This window comes from Odontomachus brunneus, unplaced genomic scaffold (genome assembly GCF_010583005.1).
Source record: "Odontomachus brunneus isolate Ranch 3 - 2012 unplaced genomic scaffold, Obru_v1 Obru_scaffold_161, whole genome shotgun sequence".
NCBI lineage: Eukaryota > Metazoa > Arthropoda > Insecta > Hymenoptera > Formicidae > Odontomachus > Odontomachus brunneus.
Genome location: NW_022639611.1, coordinates 688560 through 700959, shown reverse-complemented (window position 1 = coordinate 700959; position 12400 = coordinate 688560). Strand labels below are relative to the sequence as shown.

At 46.3% G+C, this 12400-nt stretch overlaps 1 pseudogene; it reads left to right on the top strand.

Moving 5' to 3' along the window:
- The first annotated feature begins 5953 nt into the window (after window positions 1-5953).
- LOC116850952 lies at window positions 5954-7184 on the top strand (annotated as a pseudogene).
- The last annotated feature ends 5216 nt before the right edge of the window (window positions 7185-12400 follow it).

Here is a 12400-nt window from a genome sequence, read left to right as displayed (position 1 = left end):
CCCCCCCCCCCCACCTTCTCAATTCTATTCTTACCTCCTTTTTCTTCCTTCTGCATTCCTTATCTCACCATCCTCTCTTCCATCTCACCCCTCTATTTTCTCTCCCTTCACTTCACATATTTTCAAAGCTCTCCTTATCCTCTCCATTACTTCTGTCATTTCCTCCTGCCCCCCTTCCCCCGTTCCCCGAATCCTCTCTAACTCCCTTTCAAATCTTTCTCTTCCTTCCTCATCTCATATATCTCTACATCTTTCCATACTTTCTACCTTCCGCTCTTTTTCTCTCCTAACCACTTCTCTCAATTCCAAGATTACTGGGTGATGGTCCGAGTCTATTTCCTCATCCACCTTATCACCTCTCCTAGTACTTCCTCACCTCCCAGTATGTAATCAATTACCGTTTCCCCATTTTCTTTCGTATATGTAAACTCACCCTCCTCCCCAGTCACAATCCCATTCATTATCACGTAACCTCTTTCTTTTATCGCCTGCAACAACTTCCTGCCTTTTCTATTCACCTTCTTGTCCTTCGATCTGCTCTGTCCTTCCTCCTCCTTCCTTCCTCCATCTTCACTCCATCCTCCCCTCTCTCTTGTTCTCGCATTACAATCCCCTCCTATAATCATCTTCCTCCTTTCTTCTCTATTTTCCATCCAATCCTCTCCAGCCTTTTCAGCTTCCTCTCTATATCCCCATTTATGTACACTCTTATAATCCTTACATCCTTCCTTAATAATTACCCCTTCTATCCTCCCTTCTTTCATCTCCTCCTTCTCTTCCTCTAGCTCTATCTCATCTAAATCTCACCTTACTCTCATTAACATCACCTCTCTCGCCCACCTCTTTCTGTTCCTTCTCCTCGCCAACTGCATCCATCTATACTCTTTCGGTAGTCTTTCCTTCAATCTTTCTCATCCCTTTCTTTTTAACCACGTTTCCATTATCACTATTACCTCCCATTTCCTCACCTTCTGCCAAAATTCCTTGTCCTTATTCCCTAACCCCGCCACATTCCAAAACGGTACTCTCCATCCTTCCTCCTCCTTTTTCTCTCTTCTCTCTCTCCCTCCTTCTCCTCTTCTTCCTCTAAACTGATCCCCCCGACACCTCATCCCTCCCTTCCACCTCATTTCTCAATCTCAACCTCTCCTCATCCTCTTCCCAACTCCACCACTTCCCGTCTATCTGTATTCTCCCGTACCTTGTCACGACTTGTCTCGCGGTTCGGTCGGACGACCTTGGCGTTTGCGCGAGCGAGCGTGACATCGACGGCGGTGGATGAACTCGCCAGTGTCCGGGAGTTCGGCCGTTGCGCGTGCGTGGGTTCTGTGTGCGTGTGTGTGAGGTAGAGTGAGAATCCTTCGGTTACAACAATAAAAAAATAATTTATTGAGGCGGGATACACTGGGTGTGGCGGTCGCGGTCTTACTCCTAATCTTATCGCTAGTCTTACCTCTATTCGCAACTTACAACTACACGCAGTCCTATACTATCGCGGACTTATAACTAAACGCAGTTTTATACTATCGCGGACTTATAATTAATTCGCGGTGTGTGGGGTGCCTGTCGCAGGCTTCCCCGCAGACGCGGAACAGTATCGTTGTAGCGGCGGCGGTGAGCGGCGGTCGTTGCGGCGGCTCTTATAGATGCAGCAGATCGGACGCGGCCGTGGTGACTGCAGCGGTACGCCTAGGATGTTGGCGTCGGCGGGCGCGGAGGCGCCCGAGAGGGGACAGCGGGTGAGGAGTCCCGAGCGCGGGGCAGAGACGGTGAGGTCGCCACCTCTGTATCCCTCGTGTGCTATATAGCCTCTCTTAGTGGTACTGGCCTTGAGGGCAGATGAGCGCACCTTTCTTCACGGTCGGGTCTCTGAGCGGCAGGGAGGTCAGGAGCGCTTGACCGAGGCGGTGAGCGCGCCACCTCTGGTTCCCGTACCTCTCAGAGAGCGGATTAAGCAGGAGGCGTTACACCCGGGAGGATGAGCGCACCTTTCCGGTTGTAGCGGTATTCTGGATGCGAGTGTATGCCGGCAAGGAGTTAGGAAACGGCGGTCGTACTGGGACGAGTACGGACGCCTCGGGAATGGCGCCTTCTCCTTATCACGCGGCGCTTATATACTCGTCGTTTCCTGTTCTTGGCGCGTACGCCGTTCCCCCACGCAAGGGAATAACCGGCGGCGTCGCGATTCGGCGGCGGCGTGTGTCTTTATTTATTTGGCGTTTTGCGCCTGTTAGACGACCCGACGGATGTTCGGTCGGGTTGTCGTGACAAGACGGCTGTCTCGTCACAACCTTAACCAAACCCTCCTCCCCTTCTCTCTCCCTCTTTTAGCAATCTCCTCCAAATTCCACTGCATTTTCCACTTTTTCCACGTTAAATCATCTCTTATTCACATCCCTCTCTTTTCCCACTCCCTCTTCCTCTTCATTATCTTCTTCTTTACTTCCAGCTTCTCCATCCTAATCCTTACCCACCCACCTCCCTCTCTTCACCATATTTTCCTTACATCCCTTATCTCATCCTCTATCTCCATTTCCCTCATTATTTCTTTTATTTTACCCTCCACTTCCCTCTCCTCTCCTTTCATCCCTTTTACTATTATATTCCTCCTTTCCTCTCTTTCTCTCATCTCCATTCTCTTTTCCACCTTTCTTATCTCCCTCACTAACTCCCTTGCCTCGCTCCTCCCTTCGTCCTAACTCTCGCCTTTATATCCTCTTTCCTTTCCATTCTCTCTTCCAATTCCTTTATTCTACTTCTTAGCTTCTTATTCTCTCTTTTCCACACTTTTTCTTTCTCTCCCATCTACCTCCCCTCATCTACCCTCTCCATCCCCTCTAACTCCTGTCTCATTTCTCTCCTCTGACTACTCATCTCCACCCATATCTCTTTTATTACCTCCACCATCTCTCTCATTCTCTCCTTTATGCCCTCTTTTATCTCTTTCCTCCACTCATCCCGTTCCCTCCCTTTTCCCGTTACCTCTGCCTCCTCTTCTCGCTCCTCTTTCTGTGGAGACCTCCCTGTCCTATTCCCCTTCTTCATAGCATAGTACTCTTCCTCTATTTTATCTCCTCCTCCTCCTTTCCCCGCTTTTCCTCTTCCTTCTCCCTCTTCCTCTTAAACATCTCTTCCAACTTCCCCACACTTCTTCTCCTTTGCTCTTTTAATGATCTCCTTCTTCCCTTTCTGTATCTCCATTCTTTTCCGCCATATTCCTTCACTTCAACCTCTCCTCTTATCCTCTCTTTCTAAACCTGTTGCTCTTTCCTTTCTTATTAATATTCTATCTTATAACTCTCTAGTCTATGTTTCTGCCTACCTCTGCCTATTGCCTCACCGCTACTTTCCTCGCTATCTAGTTCCTACTCGATCACCTAGATGCTTCCCTCCTCTCTAACTCTCCAATTCTTCTGTATCCTAACCTCTCCTGCCTTCCAACTTCGTCCTCACTTTTCTAACCCTTCATTGCTTCCTCCCTTCCACACACACACTCCCACACTCCTCTCGCTACCCTACTCTTCCTCTCACTCACACCACTCCTTAACACCAAGCCTTTTTCTCTCTTTTTCTCGCACTCTCTCCACACATTTAAATTGCCAAGTCACCTATCAACATACCGGAAACGGAAGTCTCCATACGAATTGTCTAAATTGGCTACTCAGAATCGTTTAATAATTTGCATTTCATTGCTTCCTCGTCACAAAAAGAAGCAATTTTTGCATCAAATTGTAACTGATGATGAAAAATGGATATACTATGATAATCCTAAACGTAAAAGATCGTGAGTAGATCCAGGTCAACCGTCGACATCGACTCCAAAACGCAATATCAATAGAAGTAAAGTTTTGTTATGCATTTAATGGGACATGAAGGGTATCGTGTAATATAAGTTGCTGAAACCGAGTCAAACAGTGTTGAGCTTTATCAACGACAATTAATCGATTTGAATCGTGCTTTGAACCAGAAACGTCCAATAACTGCTTAAAGAAAGCGCAATGTGATTTTATTGCATGACAATGCTCGACCACACGTTGCAAAAGCAATTGAAAATACGTTATCGGAATTTTAATGGGAAGTTTTACCATATACCGCGTATTTACCAGACTGTGCTTTTTCAGATTACTACTTATTTTGATCAATGCAACGGCCTTACTGACCAGCAATTCAAAACATATGATACAATAAAGAAATTCGCGTCCTTGCGAGCTGATGGCAGTTTGATCGGTATCGCGGATTAATATGGTTAATGTTGAAGTTGCGCTACATCGGAGCGGTGCTTCGACGATACAGAGATGAGTTCGCACGCGGCGATTCACGAACGGTGTGATCTCGCTCGCGTTAACGCGATGCCGAGATCCGGTTGAACGGTGGGAAGTTCGCGTCTAAACGCCTTCCGTCAGATTAATTCCAGGATCTTCTGCGGCCTTGAAATCCTACGGAATGCAGTATCTAGTATAGTATTGGCGTCACATATTCGTAAGTCGACGGCGGAGTGACTTCAGTCGCGTATCCGCGAATGGGAGTCTGCCAGGAGTGGTATTCGGAACAATGTCGATGTCATGTATTCGTGAGTCGACGGCGGATTGACTCCTGTCGCGTATCAGCGAACGGGAGTCTGCCAGGAGCGGTGTCGAGAAAACGGTTTGAGAATCTACTCGATATCAGAAGAGTCGGAAGATCTGATCTCTCGAGAAATCGCATGATCGGAATCTGATCTTAATCTGGAATCCACGTCGGATTTTATACACGAATCTCGCTTGATTCGTTGTTTCCCGTGGATTTTCGGCGGCCCGTCTGTTTACAAGTTTTTAAGATTTGTCCTGACGTATTATTGTAAGACTAAAGGAAGAAAAGTTTTTTTTGTTTCGTTTCCTCCTATTTTTGTTTTGCTCGTTGGCGCGCGGAACTGACAACCCAAAGATACGTAAAGATAGTTGGGGCCGATCATAAACAATAACACGGCTCGATCCTTTAAAAAAGAGCGTGCGGAGTTGTCGTTGTTCAGTCCTCGTTGTTCGTCGCGTGAGTAAGCAGATCAGTGAGTCTTAGCCCAATAATTAATTTGCCAGATCAGGTGCCGATAACGTGCTAACGGATAGATTATCGCTGTTTATTGGTCATTTTCTTTTACTAACACGGATCACCGGTGTCATTGGGCGTTTATTTTCCTTTCGGCACCGGGTAGCGGACTTTCTTTGGGCCTGCAGGGCTGCACTCGCCGTGTGTTTTCCCGGGAAATGCGACATGTCCTGGGCCAGCCCGAACTAGTATTGAGAAGGACGTTTACTCCTCGAGCGTTTACCCTTGATGTCCATTGCACCTCCTAGTGCTAGGTTTGCAGACTGATGAGTTTTGAGCAGGGATATGTCGAATGATGGCCTCGTGCGTTTTCCCTTGGCAGTCTCCGACCATCTGCTCGTGAGCTGAGTGTGTTTCCTCACTCAGGCTAAGGTTCGGTTTTGCAAATGACCAGACGCGTGTTCTGTTTCCGCAGGCGGATACCTGATCTGGAAAATCTCGATACGATTCATTTAAATTAAGTATTTGGGGCCTGCATCAGCGCGATTTCCATTGAAATTGTCTTTCTTTCTTTTAACGTTGTCCTTGGCAGCCCCTTCGATGAGGTCTTGGACTTCCCCTCCTTTTTTGCAATCGCTGGTTTTATTTTATTTTGTCATTCCTTCTCACTGTTATACGATTTTCGGCACTAAATAAAGAAATATAAGTGAAAATTACAGAGGAGTGATCGTTTCGCTTTGCCTTCCTCCCTTTTCCGCTTGTTTTTTTACATCGGTTAGTTCGTCTCTGTCCTACAAATCTCAGAAGTGGGATTGAACGCGCGCTCGCATGGGATGTCCGATGTTTAGCCCAAGATATTCTAATGTTAATTTGCACTTTCCAATTCGATCGTCGGTCGTGGATCTAGCAGCAAATCAAGTAACTAACCGAGATGGGTGGTGACCATAAGCCCAGAGCATCAATGAGAGGCAGATTGCATCCTCGATCACCTACACGGCGACGGAAGAAGAGGTCTCGACATGAGAGTTCAATACCTCGCAGTCTAAAACCCTTAGATCGACTTGTGGAATTAGTATCGACATTGATACAAAACACCACCTAAGAATCTACCAGGACTACCGCGCGAAGAGAAGTAATCCCTCCATTTGATCCTGAGAATCGCGAGCAGAACACGATGACCTGGTGCCACAAAGTAGATGAGTTACGCAGCATTTTTCACTGGTCGGAAGATTTAACTATCTACTACGCTCTAACTAAGTTACGAGGCTTAGCAGAAACTTGGTATTGGAGCTTGCCAACGCTTAAATTTACTTGGTCAGAATGGAAAGATAAAATTACAACCGCTTTTCCATAAAAAAGGGACTATTACGAAATGCTCGAAGCGATGATGCGTTGTAAGAAACGACCGGAAAAAACTTATGCGAAGTATTTTTACGAAAAAATAGCATTACTGAATACTTGCAAAATCCAAGGTTCTGAAGCGGTATCCTGTATAATAGGCGGCATTGAGGACAGGATTGTTAAAACTGGCACTAAGGCATGAAACCACGCTATACCAGAGGCACTCTTCAGATATTTAAATACATTAAATCATTCTCTTGTATCATCTCGAATAAGTAAAATGCTGCCCTCTTGGAACTACTTATCGAGGAAAGATGGGCATAGACAAACTCGAGACTTGAAGCTTAGAACTAACATCAAGTGCTTCCACTGTGGACAGATGGGGTATCGATCAGGCGAATGCAACAGAAACCAGTACACCAAGTAACCTTGTACGTTCTGCCGTCGTCCAAGACACGTCAAAGAAAAGTGCTTCCTTAAGGAAAAAAACGGCTGAAAATATTAAAATAATCTCTTGACTGGTAAAACCACAAAATGCGACCGGCCAGAAATATTATAAGAACATTCTTGTTAATGGGATATCTTCGAAAGCATATATTGACTTAGGGAGCTCTTGTACAACAATCACAACAACAGAGGTACGGCGATTGGGGTTGCATTACAAAACGAAGAGCCGACCGGCCCTGAAGGGCTACGGCAACGTATGTATCGCTTCGTTAGGAACGGTAACCGCTACTTTGACGGTAGACAGTGTGCAAGCAACTTTAGACATGATTGTGGTGCCTGATGGAGTTCAAGATACACCCTTTTTTTTTTATTAAGGCAGAGGAAATGCATTACGCACACCCCCGGGGAATATAGGACTTCCCCAGGGATAGTGTGGGACTCTCCCCTCCCGTCAAAACCGGGGAGGGGGCCTACTCACTAAAATCTCTGCCGGGCCCCTTGTGACCGCCGCGAGGGAGCCCTGGGAACCCCTTGCGCATAACTTCCGGGACGCTCTCGATCTGATTTACCCGCCCCACTCCACTCCTCTCGGTCAGGAGATCCCGTCTCCTGACTCTGGGAGAGGGGTAAGTGGCCCCCGCTGACCGGCCATCCTGCTCCCTTCCGAAAGCACCTGGTTTGGCTTCTCGTCACGGGGGGATTCGCGCCTTGTACGTACGGCGCGTCTCCCCCACTCAGCCAGGTATCTCCTGTTTTCTTCCTCCCGCCGGATCCTCCGGAGATTATTGCTGGAAGGGCGCGGCCGTATGGGAGAGGAGGACCCGCAGGTACCTCGGGAGAGGGAACGCCAGCGGTGACGTCTTGTCCCCGCCCACGAGTGCGCCGCCCCTCTATTCCGCGCGTGGGCGCGGGTGGGAGAGGCGCCTCTCTCCGTCTCGAGGGGCGACTTCGCTCCTCCTCTCTCTCTCGGCTTCCTCCTTCCGCGACAACACCGTGTCGCAGAAGGAAGTGACGGCAGACCAGGCCTCTTCTCTTACCAATATGGCCCTGAAGGGCCGGAGGAGAGAGATCCGCCCCAACCACTTCGATTAGGACTCGGCGCTCCTCCGTTCAGGAGGTACACTCCTACAGAGTGTGTTGCGCCGAGTCCACCTCGGCACCACAGTGGTAGCAGCGGGAGGCGAGCTCCCTACCAATCTTGTGCAGGTACTCAGTGAAACAACCATGTCCGGAGTACCTGCGTTGTCCGAAACGACAACTTTCCGCGGGTTTTGTCCACTTACTCCTGCAGACAGGGTCGGATGGCCTCGACAACCTGACTTCCCAACCGGCCCGTCGCCCCCTCCAGGTGGATTTTCCACCTTAGGAGGAGGCGTTGACGGGCCTGCGTCAGTCCAAGATACACCCGTGTTAATCGGACGAACGTTTACGGAACTGCCGAGCGTATTGGCGATGAAGGACGACTTATCCACACGCTTTAGCCAAAAACCTCATCAGTCATTATCTTATGATCTGGACCCTGAAATAAATAAAGTTATCTTTATTTCCGCACAGCCAACGCTAATTCCATTTAATCATTAAGGAATGATAAGAGTAACGGCATTAAACTACGAAGGCGATTTACTGATAGATCCCCAAGTACGGTTGCAAGAATGCCATGAAACTTGCTCGCATTGTTATTACCCTAAGTACCGACAAATTCGCTGTTAATTCGCTTCTAATTAATTTGTTTGATAATGATATGATTTTTTAAAAAGGGGAGATTCTTGTGAGAGCTGTACCGTGCTACGTGGAGCATAAATTGCGGGAGAAGATAATGGTGTTAAAAGAAACTCGGAATCTAAGTTTACCGTTGACCAAAATTAATATAGGTCCTATTGACGAAAATAATCGACACAAACTTATTAGGCTACTGAACGATTATCGTGATTGTTTTCCACAAACGATTGACGAGTTAAGATGTGCAAGAACGATTCAAATGGAAATCTGCTTGCATGAAGAAAAACCATTTGTTTATCGACCGTACAAAATGGCTCGATCAGAACTAGAGGTAACAGGAAGTATAATCAAGGACTTATTACGGAATGATATTATACGAGAATCAGGAGGAGTTATTCGCTCGTCGGACAAGGAGTCTGATTTCTGTTTTCCCGTCCTGCTAGTAAGAAAGAAGAATGATGAGCCGCTGATGTGTATTGATTACAGAAATTTATTAACAGTAAAGGACAATTACTCGCTGCCGCGCATAGAGGATCAAATAGATCGACTACAGGGAGGTGTTTACTTTACCAGTTTAGATTTGAGGTTCGGCTATTACCAAATTTCTTTAAGCGAAAGGTCTAAACAATATACATCTTTTGTTATACCAAGCGGTTAATATGAGTTTAACCAAATACCTTTTGGTTTGACTAATGCACTAAATGCTAAGAGCATTTGAACGTTTTATGAATAAAATATTGAAACCCGCCAAGGAATATGCGGCCGTATATTTGGACGATATTTTGTTATATGCACGGACTGAGGAAGAAGCATTAAACGATCTTCGCCGAGTACTCGATATTTTTCGGGCAGAAGGAATAACTTTCAATTTCGCTAAATGTTCCTCCTTGATGATATGGGTTACCTATTTGGACTACGATATTGCTGATAGACAGGTAAGGCCGGGAGAGGTTAAAACACAAGCTGTGAAAGACTTTCCTGCCCCGCAATCCGTGCACCAAGTAAGGCAATTCTTGGGTCTCACGGGTCATTTTCGGCATTTTATTCGTAACTACGCTACTGTGGCAAAACCCCTGACCTTACTAACAAAAAAGGCAGCGCGATGGCAGTGGGGAACGGAGGAAAAAGGGGCTTTTCAGAGTTTAAAGGATCTATTAGTGAGTCGCCCCATTTTGTCGATTTTCGATCTACAATTATCTACTGAGGTGCATTGCGATGCGAGTACAATAGGTTTGGCAGGAAAATTGCTACAGTTATACGATGGAAAGTACCTGAAACCAGTAGCATATTTTAATAGGCAGACGATGGACTTTGAGCAGAAGTACCATTCATACGAATTGGAAACCTTGGCCATTGTGGAAACACTAAAAAGATACCGAACTTAGTTACTCGGAATCTTGTTCAAAGTAGTGACGGATTGCAGCTCTCTAAAAGCCACTCATAGCAAAAAGCATATTATACCCCGAATCGCCTTGTGGTGGCGATTCAACTAAAAGAATTTACTTTCGAAGTAAAGTACCGTCCAGAAACGTGAATGCAGCACGTGGATGCGCTTAGCCGCAATCCTGATAATAACCATCAAGAGGAAAAGGATCATACGGGAACAGAAGAGATAATTATGCGCATAGAACAGGATGATTGGGTATTGGCGGGTCAACTAACCGATGACAAGTTGCAGCAAATATGTGAGGTCTTAGCCCGGTCCCCAACGAATAAGTACGAGAAACGCGTCTATAAAGATTATGCATTGAGGAGTGGACGGATCTACCGCATAACGGCAAGAGGCTTGCAATGGGTGGTCCCGTAAGGGATGAGGTACCGGGTCGTCCAATTTGCTCATGACGACCTGGGGCATTTTGGAGTGGAGAGAACACTACGACGGTTATGCGACTATTACTGGTTCCCAAGAATGCGGAAATATGTGGAAAGGTACGTTTTCTGTTGTATCCTTTGCCTTTACAACAAACAAAATAGCGATAAAAAGGAAGGCTATTTGCATCCTATGAAGACGACTGCAGAGCCTATGCAAGTCATTCATGTTGATCACTTAGATCCTTTTCTTAAAACTCGATGAGAAAATATGTATATCCTGACGCGTTTACGAAACTTTTGTTCCTGCGTGCAGTTAAAAATACGCGAACAAAGTATGTTATTGATTATTTTAAGGATATTTTTGTTACGCATGGCGTACCTATAATATTAATCTCGGATCGCAGAAGTTGCTTTACTGCAAAGCAGTTTGATTTATTTTGTACTCAGAATAATGTCCGTTACGTTCTATTAATAATGCTGTTGCCACACCTCGAGCAAACAGGCAAATTGAACGATTAAATAGAGTAATTCTGAGCGCGTTGATGACCAGTGAAAGAAGAGGACCGCTGGGACAAGAAGATTCGGTCAGTTCAGTTCACAATTAACAATATGGTAAACACATCTACAGGAAAGACACCAAGCCAACTCCTATTTGGATTTGAGCTTCGCCAAAGTGGGGATGCTTCTTTGCGCGACAAGTTGCCACGTCTTATTAACGATATTTTAGCAGTAAGAAAAGCCGCCGCAGAAAGAAACACATAGGAGCAAGAAAAGCGCAAACATTATTTTAATAAACGCAGGAAGGTCGCGCGTGTGTATAAAGAGGGCGACTTTATGGAACAGCAACCACTGATTGCTGGGACCAGTCGTAAATTATATGCCTATAACGTCCTATACCGGCCCCATGTTAGTGAAAAAGGCTTCTTAACGACCGTTATGTGTTAAACCATGTTGGGAATGCGCGAAGAAAAAGACAGCAAAGTTGTGGCCGTGGACAAGATGAAGCCATGGCGCCCTCCTGGTGGCACCTCCGACGATACGGATGACCTAAGTGGAGGAGATGGTGTTGACCTATCAACCGGAAGCTGTATCGACCTTTTGAAGACTAGGTCCACAAACAGAATGACCGAGCTGTAAGACAAAAGGAAGAAAAGTTTTTCTGTTTCGTCTTTTTCTATTTTTGTTTTGTTCGTTGGCGCGCGGGACTGACAACCCAAAGATACGGGAAGGTAGTTGGAGCCGATTATAAACAATAACACGGCTCGATCCTTTAAGAAACAGCATGCAGAGCCATTGTTGTTCAGTTGTCGTTGTACGTCGTTTGAGCAAGCAGATCGGTGAGCCTTAGTCCAATAATTAATTTGCGAGATCAGGTGCCGATAACGTGCTAACAGATAGATTATCGCTGTTTATTGATCATTTTCTTTTACTAACTCAGATCACCGGTGTCGTTATGCGTTTATTTTCCTTTCGGCACCAGGTAGCGGACTTTCTTCGGGCCTACAGGGTTGCACTCGCCGTGTGTTTTCCCGCGAGATGTGACATGTCCTGGGTCAGCCCGAACTAGTATTGAGGAGGACGTCTCGAGCGTTTACCCTTGATGTCCATTGCACCTCCTAGTGCTAGATCCGTAGACTGATGAGTTTTGAGCAGGGATATGTCGAGTAACGGTCTCGTGCGTTTTCCCTTGGCAGTCTTCGACCGACCACCCGCTCATGAGCTGAGTGTATTTTCTCACTCAGGCTAAAGTTCGGTTTTGTAAATGACCATTTTAAATTATATTAGCACGTCTTATGGGGGTGTATATCAGTTGGACACGGGGCAATTGGACACAGTCCAATCACAAGTCGCTGTTCCAAGGGACCCTACAAATGTCTCTAATCACACGGTGCTGTAATTGCTGTGTCCAAATGCACCGTGTCCATGTGCACCGCTTCCGTCTTATGGTACTAAGATATTTAACGCTCATGATTCACACTAGTTTAGCATAACCCAGGCCGCTTTTCAAAAGTGCAGCATCTTGGAATGCGAAGGGACAGGGAACTGAGATCGGGGGGGG